The following is a 23,259-nucleotide window of genomic DNA, read 5'->3' as shown; positions in this document are numbered from 1 at the left end:
AAAACTTAGCCAGATGTGGTGGTGGGTCCCTGTAATATCAGCTACTCAGCAGGCTGAGGCAGGAAAATCACTTGAACCCAGGAGGCAGAGGTGGCAGCGAGCTGAGATAGTGCCACTGCACTCCAGCCTGGGTGACAGAGCGAGACTCTGACAAAAAAAAAAAGACTTCAGTATGAAAAGGGGAAAAAAGAGTTTTAAAAACCTGATGAACACTATACTATCTCAGGTGATCTAGGTCAATATCAGCTGTGAGAAGTCATTATAGTGTATACTCTTGGTATGATGTGATGAAAATGGCACTTTACCTCTGGGATCTACTGCCCCCAAAACTCATAACCTCAGTTTAATTATTATAAAGACATCAGACAAATCCCAGTAAAGGAAAATACCTGACCAGTACTGTTCAAAATTTCAAAGTTATCAAAAATAAGCAAAGTCTCAGAAACTGTCACAGCCAGCCGGAGCCTAAGGAGACACAATTGGTCAGGCACAATGGCTCACGCCTGTAATCTCAACACATTAGGAGGCCAAGGCAGGAGGATCGCTTGAGCCCAGGAGTTGGAGACCAGCCTAGACAACAAAGCAAAACCTTGTCTCTATAAAACATTTTTTTTTTAATTAGCCAACTGTGGTAGCACGTGCCTGTAGTCCCAGCTACTTTGGGACCTGAAATGGGAGGATTGCTTGAGCCCAGGAGGTTGAGGCTGCAGTGAGCACCACTGCACTCCAGCCTAGGCTACGGAGCGAGATCTTGCCTTAAAAAACAAAAACAAAAAAAAAGGAGACAGGACATCTAAATGCAATGTGGGATCTGGACTGGGATCCTGAAACAGAAAAAGTATGTTAGGTAAAAACTAAGGAAATCCATATTGCACTGAAATCCAAAGCTAAGGAATCCACACTGAATGAAGTATGGACTTTAAAAATAATAATGTATTAATATTGATTTACTAATTATTACCAATGTATCACATTAATGTCATAAAGGAAACCTGGACTGGTGTATATTCTATCTCCTCAATTTTTCTGTAGATCAAAAACTTTTTAAAAATAAAATTTATTATAAAAATTATTTTAATAAAGAATTATTTGTAGGCTACACATTTTTTAGTCTATTAGCAAGCCATAGAGTACCCTAATGTGCCCTTTGTGTCTTTTGTTTATTAGTTTATTTATTTGTGATTTGTTTTGTTTTTGATGTAATATGAAGACTGGATAAAAGTAGACCAGGGCTAGGGCAGCTGCTTAGTGATGTCACTAAGGATCCCTGTTCTTCCATCTCACAGGCCCACCATCCTTTGCGTGCTGTGTTCATCTTCCTAGTGGCAATGTAGCTTTTGCTCCTTCAAGCACTATCTGTTCTCCAAAAGAAGAAAAAGGTAAGGGACAGAAGGGGAAAGGGGGAAGACCAAACCCGTTCTGTTCCTTTCTTAGACAAGACTTTTCTCTTAAATATGTGCCTCATGGACCAAACTGACTGCAAGGAGTTTAAGAGAATGGGCTGTGTAGGGGATTTGGGTCAGCCAATTAAGAATGATGTCCACAGGGCACAATAATAAGAAAAAGGAGAGCTTTTGGAAGAGAGACTGGGGCTGGGAGCAGTGACTCACACCTGTAATCCCAGCACTTTGGGATGCCGACATAGGAAGATCACTAAAACCCCAGGAGTTCGAGATCAGCCTGGGCAACGTAGGGAGAACCTGTCTCTGCAAAACACAAGAAGAAATTAGCTGAGCGTGGTGGTGTGGACCTGTAGTTCCAGCTACTTGGGAGGCTGAGGTGGGAGGATGACCCATGATCCTACCACTGCATTCCAGCCTCTGGGTGACAGAGTGAGACCTTGTCTCAAAAAAATAAAAATAAAATAAAGGACAGACCGTAGTCTGGAAACAAGCTCATGGTGGTAGGACTAGTTGGGAACTCTGCTTATGGTGTAAAGGGGCATATTACTTAAATCTTTTGGAGGTAGATCAGACCAGACTTCCTAACAAATTAGGTGTGGGTAGGGTATTTAAAAAAAAAAAAAACAAGAGATTAGGTTTTTGAGTGAATTTCATGTCTCCTCAATTACGATGCATTCAAGGTTTTAAGGGAGATCATGGATCAATGTTAAGTTGATCCATTGATTTCCCAGAATAATTTGTTCCACTGGTCTGCTTTCCCTACACTCTTCAAAAACAAAAGATGTTCTTTTTGAAGTCCTGATTTTTTTCTTCCTGTTTTGTTTTTTATTAACTGCTACACAGAATGGAAACTTTATGAATAAAAGATTAATGTCTCAAAAATTAGCTAGAATACAGCAATTACTCAAGAAATAATTAGTAAGTTGAATATTTTATAAATAAGACATAAGATAAAATTGTACTAAGAAGGGCCAAGTCATGTTCATTTAAAAGTACTCAAAACTGTGTCATGGAAAGGACTTTGAGATCTGAAAGGGCTTGCAAACATCTTATGGCACTCCTTTCCAGAAGAGAAACATGAGATAAGAGAAAATAAATGAATAAATAAATAAATAAATAAATAGCCTTGAATCACATGTCACAAATATGAATTAGATCAGTGGTGCCCAGACACACATTTTTTAAAAATATGCATGCAAAATAAGACTCCTCATGAAGTTGGCACAAAACTTCTCAACTTCTTAACAGAATTTTAGGAAATCAAGCCCAACAATATGTAAAAAGGATAACACACCATGAGCATATGTGACTTATTCCAGCAATACAAAACGGGCTTAGCCTTCAAAAATCTATTAATGTAATTAAACATATACACAGACTAATGAACAAAGCCCACAAGATCACTTCAATAGGTAGAGAGAAAGCTTTTGGGGGAAAAAAAATCCACTCAGAACAGATGCTGGTGAGTCTGTGGAGAAACAGGAAAGCTTTTACACTTTTTGTGGGAATGTAAATTACCTCAACTATTTTTGAAGACAGTGTGGTGATTCCTCAAAGACCTAAGGAAAACCATTTGACCCAACAATCCCATTACTGGGCATATACCCAAAGGAATATAATCATTCTATTATAAAGATACATGCATATGTTCATTGCAGCACTATTCACAACTGTGCAAAGGCATGGGATCAACCCAAATGCCCATCAATAATAGACTAGATAAAGAAAATGTGGTACATATACACTATGGAATACTATGCAGCCATAAAAATGAATGAGATTATGTCCTTTGCAGGGACAGGGATAGATCCAGAAGGACATTATCCTCAGAAAACCAATGCAGGAACAGAAAACAAAACACTGGATGTTCTCACTTATAAGTGGGAGCTGAACAATGAGAACACATGGACACAGGGAGAGGAACAACACACACTTGGGCCTGTCAGGCAGAGGGGTGCAGGGGGAGGGAGAGCATCAGGAAAAACAGCTCATACACGCTGGGCTTAATACCTAGGTGATGCGTTGATAGGTGCAGCAAACCACCATGGCACAGGTTTACCTGTATAACTAACTGCACATTATGCACATGTACCTCAGAACTTAAAATTTAAAAAAAAAATCCCAAAGAACGTGCAAGAAAATAAAACTCTCAGAAAACTAGGCATAAGAAAACGTCCTCAATCTGTTAATGAGCACTTATTTTAAAATCCTGAAAAATATGCAAAAAAGTTTTCAGAACTAACAAGTATTTCAGCAAAATTTCAATACTAGCAATGGATAACCAGAAATTGAACTTCTCAAAAGCACTACTTACAATAATATCAGTACAACTGGCCCTTGAACAATGCAGAAATTAGGGGCACGAACCCCCTCTCCCTGCACAGTCAAAAGTCCACATATAACTTTTGACTCCCCCAAAACTTAGCTACTAATAGCCTACTGTTGACCAGAAGCCTTACCAATAACATCATAGTCAATTAACACGTTTCGTGTATTTTATGTGTTATATATACTGTATTCTTACAATAAAGCAAGCTAGAGAAAAGAAAATGTGTTAAGAAAATCATAAGGAAAGAGAGTATATTTACTATTCACTAAGTGGAAGTGGATCATCACAAAGGTTTTTTACCCTTAGAGACCTCACATTGAGTAGGCTGAGGAGGAGGAGAAAGAGGAGAAGTTGGTCTTGCTGTCTCAGGGGCAGCAGAGGTGGAAGAAAATCTGTGTATACATGGACCCACATGGTTCAAACCTATGTTGTTCAAGGGTCTACTGTACTTAGGAATAAAATTGGTATAATATGTATAAGATCTGTACACAGGAAACTATAAAACATGGCTAAGACAATGAAGTACAACCTAAAATAAATAGAGAAATATCCCATGGTCATGAGAAGAGGTAATATTTTTATGATGTAAATTTTTCCCAAATTTATCAATAGATGATATAATCAAATCCCAAACGAAATCCCTAAAGAAATTTTTGTGTAGAATTGACAAGCGAATTGTTAAGATTATATAGAAATGCAAAGAAATAGATTATCAAAACAATTTTGAAAAGGAAGAACAAAGTCAGGGAATTAACACTATTTGATTTCAAGCATTATTACAAAGATATATTAGTCAAGACAGTGCGGTATTCATGAAAAGATAAACACATAAATCAATGGAACCCAAAACAGAAGCCAAAACAAATCCATACATATGTGGCCAATTCAGTTTGGAATGATAATCTTTTCAACAAATTATGCTGAAATAACTGGATGGCTAGACTAAAAATAATAATCTTAATTCAAAAAACATACATAAATTAACTCAAAATGGATTATCTACTTAATGGGATTTTAAAACCATTAAAATTTAGAAGAAAACACAGGAGAAAATCTTAATGGCCTAGGACTGGGCAGACTTAAAAATATTATACAAAATGTAGAAACTATAAAATTAAAAATTACAAAATTGGACTCCAAACTTTTGCTTTGCAAAAGCCATGGAAATGAAACTGTCAAAAACAGACTGAGGGGGAAGATTTGCAAAGCATATATCTGACAAAGGACTTGTAACTAGAATATATAAATAACTTTTACATCTCAATAGTATAAAGACAATTTAGGCTTCATCAAAATTAAAAACATCTTCTCTGTGAAAGACTCTGTTGAGAAAGAAAAGAAAAGCTACAGACTGGAAGAAAATATTTGTAAATCCCACATCCAGACTACATACACATTTCTCAAAACTCAACAATAAGAAAACAAGCAACCTGATTTTTTAAATAGGCAAAATATTTGAACAGACATTTGACTAAAGAAAATATACAGATGGAAAATAACTCACAGAAATATGTTCAACATTATTATTCATTGAGGAAATGCAAATTCAAATGATGTGGTACAATGATGACATACTCAGTAAAATGGCTATTTTTTTTTTTTAGAAAAAGCTTTATCCTATCAGCATTTGGTAAGGATGTGAAGCAACTGAGTTCTCGTACACTGCTGGTTAGAATGTGAAATGGTACAACCACTTTGGAAAACAGTTTGTCGGTTTTTTTAAAAGCTAAACTATGTTACCAGACTACACAGCCTTTCTACTCCTAGGTGTTTACCCTACAAAAATGAAAGTGCATGTTTACTCAACAGTTTGCACATAGTTGTTCAGAGCAATTTCATTTGTCATAACCAAAAACTAGAAACAACCAAAATTTCCGTCAGCAGGTAAATGGATAAACAAACTATGGTAAATCCATATAATGGAAACTATTCATCAAGAAAAAGAAACAAACTATTGATAAATGCAACCCATGGTGAACCTCACAATAATTATGCTAAGTGAAAAAAAAAGCCAGACAAAAAAAGTTCATATACTACAAGATTCCATTTAGATCGACTATCTGGACTAGGCAAATCCATAGAAACAGAAAGTAGATTATTGGCTGTTAGGGGCTGGGTGAAGAAGAATGGGAGGTGACTGCTTGGTAGGTACAGGGTTTCCTTTTGTGGTGATCAAAATCTTTGGGAACTAGATGATGGTGATGGTGGCAAAACATTGTGAATATACTCAATGCCACTGAGCCATACACTTTGAAATGTTAGAATGGTGAATTTTACGTTATATGTATCTAAACACAAATTTTAAACAGAATATATACTGCAGGATTCCATTTACATAAAAGTTTAGAAAATTCAAGATAATCTATAATGACAGAAAACATTTCAGTTGTTACCTAGACACTGTGGGGGTAAGTGAGGAATATGAAGGGGTGAAATGAAACTGGGGTGGGGAATGATAAAAATGTTTATTATCTCAGTTATGGAAATGGTTTCATGTGTGTGTGTATGCATAAACCAAAACTTAAACTTTACACTTTAAATGTGTGACCTTTACCTCACATAAATTAAAAAAATAAAGAGTGGCCTGCCATTGGGAGCAGTGCATAGAAGGACCCTGACCCAGGAAAAAGGCAGCTGCCATCAAGGAAGTGAAAAAGAGATGTGTTTCAAGCATGTCTTCCCTCAAAACACATCTAGAATTGACCAATCTCTCTTTATCACCATGGCTACCACACTAGTCCAAGCCTTCATCATTTTTCTTCTTTATTATTCCAAGAATCTCTCAAAAGTTCTCCTGTTTCCAAACCTTGCTGTTCTCATCTAATTTTACCGCAGATATCAAAGTGATCCCTCTAAAACTTAAGTCAGATCATGCCCTTCCTGTCTACAAAAGCTCTAATGGCTTCTCATCTCATCCCAAATAAAAGCAGTTCTTGATCGGGCTTGGTGGCTCACGCCTGTAATCCCAACACTTTGGGATGCCAAGGCAGGTGGATCATTTGAGGTCAGGAGTTTGAGACCAGCCTGACTAACATGGTGAAACCCCGTCTCCAAGAAAAATACAAAAAAAAAATAGCTGGGCATGGTGGCTACTCGGGAGGCTAAGGCAGGAGAATCGCTTGAACCCAGGAGGTGGGGGTTGCAGTGAGCCGAGATCACGCCGCTGCACTCCAGCCTGGGCAACAGGGCAAGACTCCGTCTCAAAAATAAAAAAAGCAGTTCTTAACAGTGGTCTTCAAGGTACCACATGGTCTTTCCCTCCCTCTGTCTCGTTTCTCCATATGCAGTCCCATTTGTATCACCAGTGGTCCTCATACCGGCCTCCTCATTGATTCTAGCATATGCCATAGGCACCCCTTCCTTAGGCTGTTGCTCCTTCTCTTTCTCCTACCTAGGATTTTCTTCACCCAAACACCTGTGTCGTCTTTCCCCTCTCTTCCATCGAGTCTTGGAAGCTTCTTCGTGAAACCTTCCTTGGCTTCCCTCTCTGTATTTTCACCTTTCCATGCACACATCCTTCCCTGCCTTATTTTTCTCCCGTGCCCTTATCATCATTTAACATATAATTTTCCTTATTTGCCCTGTTTGTTACTTGTCTTTCACCACCAAGTCACTCTCAGTTACTGTTAGAATGTCAGCTCCAAGAAAGCAATTATTTCAACCTTTAATTTACAGTTGTAACCTCAGATCCCAGAACAGTGTTCAACACATAATTGTTGGAGTGAAAGAATTAGTAAATGAAAGAATAAATGAATGAACAATAACTAGTGAGTTGAGGTTGAAAATTCAGAGAGAGGTAAGGTGATCCAGGACTCACAGGACAGGTGCTGAGGCCTAAATCTCATTCTAAATGCAGTGAAGAGGCATCAAAGGTATTAAGTGGGAAACGATAAGATATAATTTATATTATAAATTTATACTTTATAGCAAGAGAAACAACTGGGAGAAGCAGAGAGGAGGCAGTACGTTATTTGTGGCTCCAGTCAGGTGATGGTTGAGAAGCTGTAATAAAGAGGTACATTGTCAAACTGGTTTGAGGCCATTGATGATGGCAGCAGAGATTGCTTTCAGGATGAGGAAATCCTCTTTAAGGATAAGTAAAGGGGCCAAACGCTGCCTGAAGATGGGGGTGGGAGGCAGAGACTAAAGACGACCCATTGCATGTAGTGACATGGAAGTCACTGCTAACCCCAGTATCGAGGGAAAAACATTAAGGCCACTCACAGAAAACAAATCTCAGGAAACCAACCTGAGAATTCATGGGAAATCAATAATGTGGATAATTCAGCTTTGAGAAGAGATGGTACTGGTTTTTAAATCAAAAATATATTGATCTCACATGGAGGTTGGAGAAAAACAGCTGGCGTATCAAACCCTGGTCCCTACATATGCCATCTTGCAAACAAACCTCAGTCCAATTTTACCCTTACTCTAGGCAAAATGCCCTTGAGAAATGGGAAATAGGTTAACCTTCCCTAAGTAACTCATTCTGTTGTTTAACCCTAGCTTTCTGAACTAATGCCGCTAAATCCTAGGTAAATCCTCCATATTGCAGGCTATTTTAGCACCATAATCTTTTCTCCCTGCAGGATCAAACCAACTATCTCTTCAAATAGAGTCAAGTTTTGTTTTGCCTTTTTAGTACATTGAATATAAAAGTCCAAATAAGAGCCTGGGAGGGTAATTCTGTGTGATTATATTTCTTTATCACTGATTTCAAAAGCCCACATCAACCATAATTGGCCACGTTTTTGAAAATGCTACCTCATATTGCTTATAATTTGTTAATTGTTTCTCATATATTTTTCCTATAAATTTCCTGGATCTGCATACTTACTTCATTTAAAGGTTACTCTCAGATATGCTTTCTTATGTAATATTCAAATCTTCTCCTCTGAGCTTTGATGTTACCAAAATTATAGTATTTCAAAAAATGAAAGAAACAATGCCACAGTAAGCAATGATCTCAGTGTCCTGAGATCACTGATCAGTATATTCTTGTATTTTGCTTTCCTCACCCATATTTTATACTGTATTTGTTACCTCCAGATTTTACTATGTTAGGAAGTTGAACAAATTAATTTACTTCCTGATTAGAAGGCTCGATCATGTAAAAAGGAGATATTTTCAATATCCAATTTTCAATATTCAATATTTCAATACTTAAATAATTATTTGAATCAAATAAGAATAACATGCAAGTCCTCTTTCTATTTTATTCATTCCTGTACCTGGCACATAGTACACACTTAATGAATTTGTGGTGAATGAATGAGGAGTGAATGAAGGCATTTCACAAACTTTTGGCAGAGTGTGTGATGGTGTCAATATTCTGATATTAAAGGGGTAATGGTGTGATATGATTTGACTGTGTCCCCATCCAAATCCCATCTTGAATTGCAGCTCCCACAATTCCCATGTGTTGTGAGAGGGCCCTGGTGGGAGGTAATTTAATCATGGGGGCTGGGTCTTTCCTGTGCTGTTCTCGTGATTGTGAATAAGTCTCACAAGATCTGATGGTATTATAAGGGCGGAGTTGCCCTGCATAAATTTTCTCTCTGCCTGCTGCCATCCACATAAGACGTGACTCGCTCCTCCTTGCCTTCCGCCATGATTGTGAGGTCTCCTAGCCATGTGGAACTGTGAGTCCATTAAATCTCTTTCCTGTATAAATTACCTAGTCTTGGTTTGTCTTTATTAGCAGCATGAGAATGGACTAATACACAGTGGCAGGAAGAAGTCACTGTGTGTGTTTCATTTAGAGGTGTGTGATTTGTTTGAATCGGTGCTGTCCTATAGAAATTTCTAAGATTATAGAAATGTTCTACATTATATTGCTCAAAACTATATCCTTAGCTACATGTAGCCATAGATCTCTTAAAATATGGCTTAGTGCACCTGAGGAACTGGACTTTTAACTTTATTTCATTTTAATTAATTTAAATTTAAATAGCCACATAAGACTACCATAGAGGACAGTGCATCTTTAAATGAATCAGGACATGTTTGGCCTGGATAAAATATTTGGATTCTTTTTAAAACTAAAAGCATTTTCCTGATAGGCCTATACAATGTTAAAAAAAAAAAAAACTAATTTAAACGCCAATTTGCGGTGTTTAAAACCGATAAGTTTTAAATATCAGAAAATATCAAAGACTGAGGCAGGAAGAGACTCAGGTCGCCTGGAGAAACATAGACTTTGATGGTCACTCAGCCCTGTTCGCTCCTCCACCTCAGTTATTGGTACCTCTGCCTCGGGATTTACCAAGTTCACATGTTTCTGGAAGCTTTAGGGCTGAGTCTTAGCAATCTGAGTGTATCCATCTTCTGATGTGCCTGGCACAGAGTAGCCATTTAAGTATCCAGTGAATGTATACACAGCAGAAGGTAGATGCTACTTTTTTCATTAGGTACAAGTAGGTCTATGCTGCTTATTAGTGAAATATCACATGCATATACACAAATTCCATAATTAGGCTTACCACATATCCCAAGTTGACCTAGACAATACTAGTTTAAACTTACTGTCCCCATGTCCCCATCTGGCTCACACTCTGTTTCATTCTCAAACGTATCACTTTGGATTATATCAAAACCCTACTCTTTATCAACTTTCCGCAGCTGTATTTGTTTGGATTGCTACATTTTGAAGCAATCAATATATTACTATTATTATACTTGAATTCTCCTTAGGCTGATTATTATAAATGTACATTAAAAGCATTTCTTGACTCACTGCAGTATGCTTTCATTAAGTAATAATACTTAAAGTTATTAAGTATTATTACATAATAATAATACAATAATAATTTATAGTAATTAATTATTATATTATAACCATAATTAATATTATAACATTGAAATATAAAATTAATATAGTGACACAAGATTAAATAATATTTTTAAATTAAATTATACTTAATAAAATAATATCTTAAAAATACTAAAATATAAAAACCACTTGATTTCACTAAAAGCTAAAGATCTCGATGTGTCATAATTTAAAAGGAAATATGTACAATATTAGGACTGAATGATGAAATTAAACCCTCGCTGGCATCCTGTGTGTTGCAAAGAGCACCAGAACAGAGTTGAGAAACCACATGAAACCAGCCACCGCATGTGCATACTTGAGGCTGCCCTTCACCTGCCCCTGCCCAAGTTACCTGGCACATCAAACCAGAATTACAATTCCTGCATTAAACATTGTTCAAACTAATTTGAAATGTAATAGCACAGTCACATCAATATAATCAAAGAAGTGCGTTTTTTACAGATGAGGTATAATCATTTTCTAATTACTAATTAAGAACTCTCCGTAGTTTATTAGAAAATAAAACCTTAAAATTGTTTGGTGAATTACACAGTGTGAATTAGCCCAGTTGCCTTCTGGGAGTCTTCAGGTGACGGAAATACAAATAATTCACTGTGAAACCCTGCACTCTAATTAGTATTCTGAAACCAGAATTCACACCACCATGCTTTATACCTTCTCATATTCACTACCAGTTTATCTAATCCCAGTTCCAGAGGAGAATGGTATTGATTCTAGTGGCTCTGCATGGTTGCTTTGTTGTAATTGCCAGCAAATAACCAACCTTTGTAAATACCTCTTATTCAAGAATGGCTACCCGGCACAGCAGTAGTGGCTCACATCTGTAATCCCAGCAGGTTGGGAGCTGAAGCAGTAGGATTACTTGAGGCTAAGAGTTCTATGCCAGCCTGGGCAACATAGTGAGACCTTGTCACTATAAAAAACAAACAAAAAAAGAATGGTCCCTCTGCACAGTGAAGTTTAAAGTCCAGCTAAATAGTTCCTGAGAAGTCAGTTAAGTAGTTGCCTGTATTTAAATGTCACACGGGCATTGAATGAGCAGTAGGAATACTTGCGTTCTATCTCTCATACCTCTCACTGAGCCTCCCTCTCCCAGTTTCCTTGTGTACAATATTGGAATAATTACCCCAGAATAACATACCACACAAGGTTTGAAGGGCCAAGAAATGAAATAAAATATGTGGAAGTGCTCTGTGAGACTCACTCTGCACATATAATTAAATATGTTAAGGTTTTTGTTAAGTAGAATTGTCTTGTAATGATATATGTCCTTTCTCTAGGAATCAGAATGCACAATGGAACTGATGAATATTCATTGCCATCTTTCTCTATGCAAGATATGGTTCCAGATGCAGAAGATAATGCAAACATTATTGTATTTGTTGGCCTCAGCCTCTAAAAGCCTCATAATTTACTAAGAGGAAGTTCCGACTTAGTAAGAAAATGCCTCGCCCAACATCTGTTACAAAATAAATCTCGTATCTATCTTGTTGAAAGGGATTCTCTATATTTCACGTATGTCCTGTGAAAAGAAATTTTAATTTCTATCTTTTTTTAACTTTTATTTTAAGTGCAGGGGTAAAAGTTCAGGTTTGTTACATAGGTAAACTTGTGTTATGGGGATTTGTTGTACAGATTATTTCTCCACCCAGATATTAAGCCTAGTACCCATTAGTTATTTTTCCTGATCCTCTCCTTCCTCCCATCCTCCACCATTTGAAAGACCCCAGTGTGTGTTGTTCCCCTTTTTGTGTCCACGTGTTCTCATCATTTAGCTCCCACTTATAAGTGAGAACATGTGGTGTTTGGTTTTCTATTCCTGTGTTAGTTTGCTGAGGATAATGACCTCCAGCTCCATCCATGTCCGTGCAAAGGACATCATCTCATTCTTTTTTAGGGCTGCATAGTATTCCATGGTATATATGTACCACATTTTTCTTATCCAAATCATCATTGCTGGGCATTTAGGTTGATTCCATGTCTTTGCTACTGTGAATAGTGCTGCAATGAACATACACAGGCATATGTGTCTTTATAACAGAACGATTTATATTCCTTTGGGTATATGGGTATACACCCAGTAATGGGATTGCTGGGTCAAATGGTATTTCTGTCTTTAGGTCTTTGAGGAATCACCACAGTGTCTTCCACAATAGGTAAATTAATTTACACTCCCACCAACAGTGTATAAGCATTCCTTTTTCTCCACGACCTCACTAGCATATTATTTTTTGACACTTCAATCATAGCCATTCTGACTAGTGTTAGATGGTGTCTCACTGTGGCTTTGATTTGCAAGAAATTTCAATTTCAAAAAAATTATTTTGAAACATATTTTTACATGTGTAAATCAATTTAAAATATCTATTCTCATATATTACAATATGTTTTATGCCTGTATATGTAGATTAGATTCTAAAACTGATGTGTGCTAGCATGCATTTAGTCCATAAACATTTAGTGCAATTAGCATCTTCTTTTGAATTTGGCTATTTTATTATTCCATTTTTTATTTCTATTTACTTTACAGAAAGTATTCTGTGACTATTTTAAGCAGCTATAATGGAGATTTAAATGTTCTTGCTTTCCTTAGTACTGTGCAATACAGATTAGTACTTTTTTCCTGGTACTTTAAAACACTTTAACTTCTTTTACCCTGCTTCCATTATTTTCATCATGCCACCCATGATTTAAAATCTACAAGATATTAGGTTCATTGTTGTGTGTTGTCGATAGTCATTTATATTTATTCACAAGTTTACTCTTTTGGGCATTGGTCATCACTTCCTGAATCTCCATGTTTCCATCTAGGATCATATTCCTCCAGTGTGTCTAACCTCCTTTATTATTTCTTTTAATTACAACCTTCTGATGACAATTAGTTTCAGTTTTCATTTGTCTGAAAACATCTATTGTGCCTTCATTTTTAAGGAACTTTTCACTAGTATATGGATTCTGAGCTGGTCGTTATTTTAATTCCCTACTTTAAGGTTATAATTCCTGGATAAAGAAAATGTAGTATATATACACCATGGAATCCTATGCAACCATAAAAAAGAATGAAATTATGTCTTTTGTGTGAACGTGGATGGAGCTGAAAGCCTTCATCCTTAGCAAACTCATGCAGGAACAGAAAACCAAATACCGCATCTTTTTGCTTATAGGTGGGAGCTAAATGATGAGAATTTATTAACACAAAGAAGGATACAACAGACACTTGGTTCTACTTGAGGGTGGAGGGTGGGAGAAGGGAGAGGAGCAGAAAAGATAGCTATTGGGTGTGGGCTTAATGCCTGGGTGATGAAAAAATCTGTATAACAAACCCATGTGACATGAGTTTACCTGCGTAACAAGACTTTATCTGTACCCTCGAACCTAAAATACATGTTTTAAAAAAAAAAGAAAAGACAAGAAAAGAAAAAGAAATAAAGTTGTTATTCCATTGTCTTTGGGCTTTCATCATTTCTGTTGAGAAGTTGGCCATCACCTTCCTTGGAAGGCATTCTTCATCTATGGCTTTGTTAATATGACTCTTAAAAAAAAAAAACTTTAAGTTCTGGGATACATGTGCAGAACGTGCAGGTTTGTTACATAGGTATACATATGCCATGGTGGTTTGCTGCACCTATCAACCCATCATCTAGGTTTTAAGCCCCACATGCATTAGGTATTTGTCCTAATGTTCTCCCTCCCCTTGCCCCCCAACCCCCAAAAGGCCCCAGTGTGTGATGTTCCCCTCCCTGTGTCCATGTGCTCTCACTGTTCAACTCCCACTCATAAGTGGGAGTTGAATAATAGGACTCTTTTTCTATAGCACTTTTTTTGTTCTGTCTTTGGGTTTCAGCCATGTTCCCATTATGTGCCAATATGTGGCTTTTCTCTGATTTTATCCTGCTTAGAATTTACTGAGCTTCTTGAAATTGTGGGTTCATGTTTTTGAAAATTCTCACCCTTCACCTTTTCAAGTATTGCTGCTGGCCCATTTTTTCACATCTCCCCTTTTGGGACTCCAATATTTATATGTTAAGCCTTTTGAACATGTGCCACTTTTCACTTATGCTTTGTTCTGGTTTTTTGAGTGTTGCTGTTATTATGATTAGTTTTCCTCTTTATAGTTTACTTTGGTATTTTATTCCACCCTGCCTTCTAATTTTTTAGTCCTGTATTTGCTCTTCAATCTGCTGTTAAAACTCTCCACTGAATATTTAGTTTTCAATGTATATTTTTTGGTTTATAATGTCCATTGAATTTTTTATCAATTTTAATTTTTTGTTGACACAGTCTATTCTTTCATCTATTTTATCCATTGTTTTCTCTCTTTTCTTGTACATACTTTAATAGTTATTTTAAAATACTTTATGCTAACTCCAAATCTGGATCATTTCTAAGTCTGAGCCTCTCACCAACATTTTTCCATCATAATAGGTCATATTTGATTGCCTCTTTGTGCATACAAGTTTTTATTGTACATTGAATATGGTTTATGAAAGAACCATTCATAATCCAGATATTATATTATCTTCCACTAGAGACAGATTCCCATTTCATGATAAAGTAATTAATTGATTGGCTCAAAACAATTGTAAATTAATCTGGGTTGGAGCTAGGCTGCCGTTTGCATAAGACTTTCTCTCTTTGGTTCACTTGTATTCCTGAGGCATGGGTTTCTAAAATTTTAGATTAATAGCCTGATGGGTCTGTTCCCTCACCCCAGGAAACTGTGGGAAATCTCTCTTGCCTTCAGGGTTTCCAGCCTAGCCCTGTAACACAAAATCCCTGATAGTCTCAAAATCTGCCCAAAAAAAGTATTTCTGGAAGGACCAGCTTTGTGTTTCCTCCCAGATGGATCTTTATTCTCTTTGCACATCAACACTGGGGGACTTTTCACTCTCTCTCTCAAAATACTTTGAGCTAGATCCCCATCTTTCATTATGTATTAGGATCAGTGCAAAATTCCCATCGAAAAACACACGCACAGCTAGAAATCAGTATCTCACCTCTGATATATTCTCTCCTCTCTGGAATTTTGGTTCATCTAATCCAGGATGCTTCCACAGCACTCTGATACCTTCAAAATTTGTAAATATTTTATTAGGCATTTTTATTTTGCAGTGATCACACTTGCGTGCTCTGAGCCATCACATTATTCTTGAAAGTGAAAGTCATATTGATCTCTTTCTAATTCTGGTCCAACATATTTTGCACATGTCCTTTAAGACAGTTTTAAAATTAAACCTTGATTATATTTAAACTTTGGAGTCCAATTTTATAATGAATGACATCTTTAACCTCAAATTTTCATTGAATGTTTTTCAGGAAATTTTTATTATTTCAGCAGGTTCTCTAGTAGAGAGAAACTGATACCAGAAGTATTTTGGGCTTAGCTCTCATTCCATATAGAATGCTCACTCACCAGATCACCTGGAGGGTTGTAACATTGCCTTAGACAAGATATTAATCATAGAATTATATTAAGATTATGTGATATCCTTTCCATCAAACTTAAAACAAAATTGAATATATCATGTATTCATCATTAAAAATTGTGTGGTGATGCCCTCCAGGCATCTAAGAAAGAAATCTAAATACAGAGAGATAAAATAAATTGCCTAAGAGTACAGAATTACCTAATGGGAAACTTAAAAAATAAATTAATTCTGATTTCAAGGACTATCTTTTTTTTAGAGAACTGATTCTTCCCACTATTTTACTCAACAAACGCCCCCCTAAAAATAAACTGATGATTCAATCCTATTGTGGAAAAGTAGTAACTTTGGATCCAGTTTCATCAAATTATTCATTCCAAAACTCCAATTATAATCAACAAATTGAAAAGCTAAGAGAAAAGTACATGTGTGCCAGTAAAAGAAATAATCAGCAGAGTAAACATACAACCCAGAGAATGGGAGAAAATATTTGCAAACTATGCGTCCAACAAAGCACTAATATTCAGAATCTACAAGGAACTCAAACAAATCAGCAAGAAGAGACAAATAATCCTATCAAGTGGGCAAATGACATGAACAGACATTTCTCAAAAAAAGAAATACAAATGGCCAAAAAACATGAAAAAATGCTCAACATCACTAATCATCAGGCAAATACAAACTAAAGCCACAACAAGATACCACCTTACTCCTGCAAGAATGGCCACTACTGAAAAGTCAAAAAACAACAGATGCTGGCATGGATGTGTTGAAAAGGGAATGTTTAAACACTCCTGGTGGGAATGTAAATTAGCACAACCTCTATGGAAATACGTATGCAGACTTCTTAAAGAACTAAAGGTAGATCTACCATTCCATTCAGCAATCCTACTACTGGGTATCTACCCAAAGGAAAAGAAGTAATTATATCAAAAAGACACTTGCACATGTATGTTTATTGCAGCACAATTTACAACTGCAAAGATATGGAACCAACATAAGTGCCCATTGACCAATGAGTGGATAAAGAAAATGTGGTATACATAAACCATGGAATACGACTCAGCCATAAAAAGAATGGAATAATGTCTTTTGCAGCAACTTGGATGGAGCTGGAGGCCATTAGTCTAAGTGAAGTAACTCAGGAATGGAAAACCAAACACTGTTTTCTCACTTATAAGTGGGAGCTAAACTATAGGTATTCAAAGGCATAAAAATGATATAATGGACTCCAGAGACTCAAAAGTGGGGGCAGGGGTGGAACAAGGGATTAAAAACTACATATTGGGTACAATGTACACTACTTGAGTGACAGGTGCACTAAAATTTCAGACTTCACTGCACAATTCATTCATGTAACCAAAAACCACTTGTACCCCAAAAGCAATCAAAATGAAAAGAAAAGTTTTTAATTTTAAAAGAGAGAGAAGCACATGCTCTAATCTCTGTAATAAGTCAGATGAACAAAATCCTGAAACAAGAACACTATTCAAGATGCGAAAGCATTTCTACTAATTGAGAACAATAAAAAATTTGCTAATTCATAAAGAGTTACTCATAAAAAGAAGCCCCCCTCTTTGGTGTTGAGAGTATATTTAAAGAGACCACAAATGAATTTTAACAGATACCCCAGGGGCAGGTGCACAAAAGGAACTTTATTTTTTTTTTTAAGTTTTTTTTTTCTTTTATTATTATACCTTAAGTTTTAGGGTACATGTGCACATTGTGCAGGTTAGTTACAAATGTATACATGTGCCATGCTGGTGTGCTGCACCCACTAACTTGTCATCTAGCATTAGGTATATCTCCCAATGCTATCCCTCCCCCCTCCCCCCACCCCACAACAGTCCCCAGAGTGTGATATTCCCCTTCCTGTGTCCATGTGATCTCATTGTTCAATTCCCACCTATGAGTAAGAATGTGCGGTGTTTGGTTTTTTGTTCTTGCGATAGTTTACTGAGAATGATGATTTCCAATTTCATCCATGTCCCTACAAAGGACATGAACTCATCATTTTTTATGGCTGCATAGTATTCCATGGTGTATATGTGCCACATTTTCTTAATCTAGTCTATCATTGTTGGACATTTGGGTTGGTTCCAAGTCTTTGTGAATAATGCCACAATAAACATACGTGTGCATGTGTCTTTATAGCAGCATGATTTATAGTCCTTTGGGTATATACCCAGTAATGGGATGGCTGGGTCAAATGGTATTTCTAGTTCTAGATCCCTGAGGAATCACCACACTGACTTCCACAATGGTTGAACTAGTTTACAGTCCCAACAACAGTGTAAAAGTGTTCCTATTTCTCCACATCCTCTCCAGCACCTGTTGTTTCCTGACTTTTGAATGATCGCCATTCTAACTGGTGTGAGATGGTATCTCATTGTGGTTTTGATTTGCATTTCTCTGATGGCCAGTGATGATGAGCATTTTTTCATGTGTTTTTTGGCTGCACAAATGTCTTCTTTTGAGAAGTGTCTGTTCATGTCCTTTGCCCAGTTTTTGATGGGGTTATTTGTTTTTTTCTTGTAAATTTGTTTGAGTTCATTGTAGATTCTGGATATTAGCCCTTTGTCAGATGAGTAGGTTGCGAAAATTTTCTCCCATTTTGTAGGTTGCCTGTTCACTCTGATGGTAGTTCCTTTTGCTGTGCAGAAGCTCTTTAGTTTAATTAGATCCCATTTGTCAATTTTGGCTTTTGTTGCCATTGCTTTTGGTGTTTTAGACATGAAGTCCTTGCCCATGCCTATGTCCTAAATGGTAATGCCTAGGTTTTCTTCTAGGGTTTTTATGGTTTTAGGTCTAATGTTTAAGTCTTTAATCCATTTTGAATTGATTTTTGTGTAAGGTGTAAGGAAGGGATCCAGTTTCAGCTTTCTACATATGGCTAGCCAATTTTCCCAGCACCATTTATTAAATAGGGAATCCTTTCCCCATTGCTTGTTTTTCTCAGGTTTGTCAAAGATCAGATAGTTGTAGATATGCGGCGTTATTTCTGAGGGCTCTGTTCTGTTGCATTTATCTATATCTCTGTTTTGGTACCAGTACCATGCTGTTTTGGTTACTGTAGCCTTGTAGTATAGTTTGAAGTCAGGTAGTGTGATGCCTCCAGCTTTGTTCTTTTGGCTTAGGATTGACTTGGCGATGCGGGCTGTTTTTGGGTTCCATATGAACTTTAAAGTAGTTTTTTCCAATTCTGTGAAGAAAGGCATTGGTAGCTTGATGGGGATGGCATTGAATCTGTAAATTACCTTGGGCAGTATGGCCATTTTCACGATATTGATTCTTCCTACCCATGAGCATGGAATGTTCTTCCATTTGTTTGTATCCTCTTTTATTTCCTTGAGCAGTGGTTTGTAGTTCTCCTTGAATAGGTCCTTCACATCCCTTGTAAGTTGGATTCCTAGGTATTTTATTCTCTTTGAAGCAATTGTGAATGGGAGTTCACTCATGATTTGGCTCTCTGTTTGTCTGTTGTTGGTGTATAAGAATGCTTGTGATTTTTGTACATTGATTTTGTATCCTGAGACTTTGCTGAAGTTGCTTATCAGCTTAAGGAGATTTTGGGCTGAGACAATGGGGTTTTCTAGATATACAATCATGTCGTCTGCAAACAGGGACAATTTGACTTCCTCTTTTCCTAATTGAATACCCTTTATTTCCTTCTCCTGCCTAATTGCCCTGGCCAGAACTTCCAACACTATGTTGAATAGGAGTGGTGAGAGAGGGCATCCCTGTCTTGTGCCAGTTTTCAAAGGGAATGCTTCCAGTTTTTGCCCATTCAGTATGATATTGGCTGTGGGTTTGTCATAGATAGCTCTTATTATTTTGAGATACGTCCCATCAATACCTAATTTATTGAGAGTTTTTAGCATGAAGGGTTGTTGAATTTTGTCAAAGGCCTTTTCTGCATCTATTGAGATAATCATGTGGTTTTTGTCTTTGGCTCTGTTTATATGCTGGATTACATTTATTGATTTGCGTATATTGAACCAGCCTTGCATCCCAGGGATGAAGCCCACTTGATCATGGTGGATGAGCTTTTTGATGTGCTGCTGGATTCGTTTTGCCAGTATTTTATTGAGGATTTTTGCATCAATGTTCATCAAGGATATTGGTCTAAAATTCTCTTTTTTGGTTGTGTCTCTGCCCGGCTTTGGTATCAGAATGATGCTGGCCTCATAAAATGAGTTAGGGAGGATTCCCTCTTTTTCTATTGATTGGAATAGTTTCAGAAGGAATGGTACCAGAATATAGCTGAAGACACACAGGTAACCAAAGGCGCTACTTGAACAGCTTCATGTGCTCTTTTCAGTACAACTATTTGTTTAATGAGATAAAATAAATCTCAGGTCGTGATACAAAAATTAATATTCTTCACTTTGTATTATCTAGAGGATTGCTTGTGGAAATGGCACAAAAGAAAACCAGATAGCAGGATTTAATTCCAGCTTTGTCAGTTGCTAACTGTGTAAATGTTAGCAAGTCTGGATTTTTTTTTTAGTTTCTATTTACTTCTTTGTAAAATAGAAATAATGAACACATTCCCTATTTACTGTATGAGATGCAAATGAGAGTGAATCTATGAAACAACTTGTGAACTGCGTATCACTACACATAACTGACAAGTTAATAAATGAGAAATTCGTTAACTTCATAGAATTCTAGACCTGTCCAAAACAAAAACACTTTTATTTGTATTGCTTTTTCTTCATTTGTACTACAAATACACAAGCAGTAATCAAATCCACTGGAATACAGAGATTTCAATAGGGTTGGTCATTCTGTCTGTGTCTTTTTGCAATGGATTGAATATTCAGGCCCATCCCCTTCCCCTAAATTCCTATGTTGAAATGCCAGCCTCCAATATGATGATATTAGAAGGTGAGGTCTGTGGGAGGTAATCAGATTATGAGGTTGGAGCCCTCTTGAATGAGATCAGTGCCCATATAAAAGAGACTCTGAAGAACTCTCTCATCCTCTTTCTGCCATGTGAGGGTACAATAAGAATCCAGCACTCTGCAGCTTGGAAGAGAACCCTCACCAAAGCTTGACCACGCTGGCGTCCTGATCTCAGACTTCCAGCCTCTAGAATTATGAGAAATAAATTTCTGTCGTTTGTAAGCCATGCAGTCTATGACACTTTGTTACAAAAACCCAAAGAGACAGAGATGCTCTTTCTGGCAAAGTAAAGAGACAGTTTCCTTGACCAATACTAAGATTTGAACATTCCATTAATGGTAAAATAACTTGTTCTTGTTAACACTAGATCAACTATGTATAAATATGTTTACATTGAGTGTGCAATGACTACTTTATGATATCATCAATTGGAACTAAAGTACTTGTAGTTGGCAGCTAAAAATAGGTGCTGCTTCAATACAAGCTTGTGAAAAATAAAGTAGAAACAGCAAAGAGTGCCTGGGAAAGACACTCAGTAGAAACAGAGCAGAGGTCTTGGGGAGGGGTTGATGTCATTTTACTTTTAGGTTCTGCTAACAACTGGGATGAATTACTTTAGGGAACAGTTCAAATCACAGAAACTTGGTACACTTTCTCCCTCTAAGAGTATTATTGAAGTTTTACTAAAAACTTTACCTGTTCATAGTATGGTAGCTATTCTGTCTTTAGAATCTCAGAAATACCCAGAAGTAAGCACAAATTTTCTTCAAGAAAATTATCTTGCTATTATATTAGAAGATAAAAAGTAAATTCATACGACTTTACACTGATTTGTGATTGTAAAGATAAAATATAAACCATTTCTGAGGCCAGCTTTAAGCTGTTCTCAGATACCTTCTTCCTCTTCCTCTTCTTTGTCTTCCTCTTCTTCTCCTTCTTCTTTTTCCTCTTCTTCTCCAAGCCTTAGAAATTAGAATCAACCATCTGGTTTTGCTTTGGGAGTGGTGTATAATTCCTACTGGAAGTACTTCACTGGTGGTCAACTCTCCAACCACTTGCTCTTTCCTTGGAGCTTGTGGAAGTGCCAGGCTGAGCCAAGACCTGAAGGACAGTCACCCCAGAGCCTCCTAAATCTGCAGGGGACCTTGCATGAGTGCAAAATAAACACTTGCTCTTTTAGGCCACTGGAATTTGGGGACTGCCTAGCATTTCATTGGTTCTCAAGGGGTCATCAGTCAAAATCTTAAAACCTAAATCTTAAATATTAACTTAAAGAAGGGGTAGTAAGGAAAATTATATTACAGGCTGGAAAGACAGCAAGCCACATTATGAAGGAGCAAAGTATTTGGTCAATGCTCATGTCTGATAACCTTTGAGACAGTTCATGTACCTAATTATATTGTAGCTCTATGGGAAGTAATTAGAAAACAGAATGTTAATGGCAAGAGCTGGTCATTTTTGGATGGATTTGACAAAGTACTTCAAGAGAGATCAGCTCAGAAAAGAACTTCCATCTGCAAGCAAGAATAAAAAGCAATAGAGAGACACCAAGATTCTAGGGTTTACAAAGTCAGAAGCGGCACCATCTCCAGCTAGTGAAAGATGAAAGTGTGAAAACCTCTTTCCCCTCATTCTCATCTCGATCAGTTTTCTCCCACGTTGACATAACAGCAATATTTGACACTCTTCACTTGGCTTCCCAATCACCCCACTGTCCTGTTTCTTCTCCTTCCTCACTGACCTCTCTCTTCAGTTTCATTTATGGTTCTTCCCCATCTCCCAGACTTCTCTGAACACTGTAGGGCCACCAAGCTTTGTCCAACGATGTCTTCTTTGCCTATGTATACACTCACTCCTTGGAGAACTCATGGTTTTAAATACCGGATGCATGCTGACAATTCCCAGCTTACACCCCAAACTCTGTCTGCTTGACATCGTTTTTGTTTTTGTTTTTTTATTTGAAACAGGGTCTCACTCTGTATCCCAGGCTGGAGTACAGTGGCAGGATCTCAGGTCACTGCAGCCTCAACCTCCCAGGCTCAAGCAATCCTCCCACTTCAGCCTCCTGAGTAGCTGGGACTACAGTCTGCACCGCCATGCTCAGCTAATTCTTTGAACAAATGGGAGTTTTTTGTCATGTTGTCCAGGCTGGTCTCAAACTCCTGGGCTCAAGCAATATGTCCACCTCGACTTCCTAAAGTGCTAGGATAAAAGGTGCCCGGCCTTGACATCTCTATCTAGACTGCAAACAGGAACCTCAAATTTTCTGTGTCTAAAACAGAATGCCTACCCCCCACTAAACAAACAAACCAACAAACACCTAATCCCCTACATTGGCTCTTCCAACAGGCTTCCCAA

The 23,259-nt window shown here is 37.2% G+C and overlaps 1 long non-coding RNA gene across 1 annotated transcript in view; it reads right to left on the bottom strand.

Annotated features, from left to right (window-relative positions):
• The window catches only part of LOC134808770 (uncharacterized), a 53,298-nt gene that overhangs the window by 20,462 nt on the left and 9,577 nt on the right, over positions 1-23,259 (bottom strand). The window contains exon 2 of the long non-coding RNA XR_010152458.1: positions 15,565-15,635. This is a non-coding gene — a long non-coding RNA (uncharacterized LOC134808770). The remainder of the gene's footprint in view (positions 1-15,564; positions 15,636-23,259) is intronic.

This window comes from Pan troglodytes, chromosome 18 (genome assembly GCF_028858775.2).
Source record: "Pan troglodytes isolate AG18354 chromosome 18, NHGRI_mPanTro3-v2.0_pri, whole genome shotgun sequence".
Classification (NCBI taxonomy): domain Eukaryota; kingdom Metazoa; phylum Chordata; class Mammalia; order Primates; family Hominidae; genus Pan; species Pan troglodytes.
Note: the sequence above shows the minus strand (reverse complement) of the source record. Positions and strands in the feature narration are given on the sequence as shown.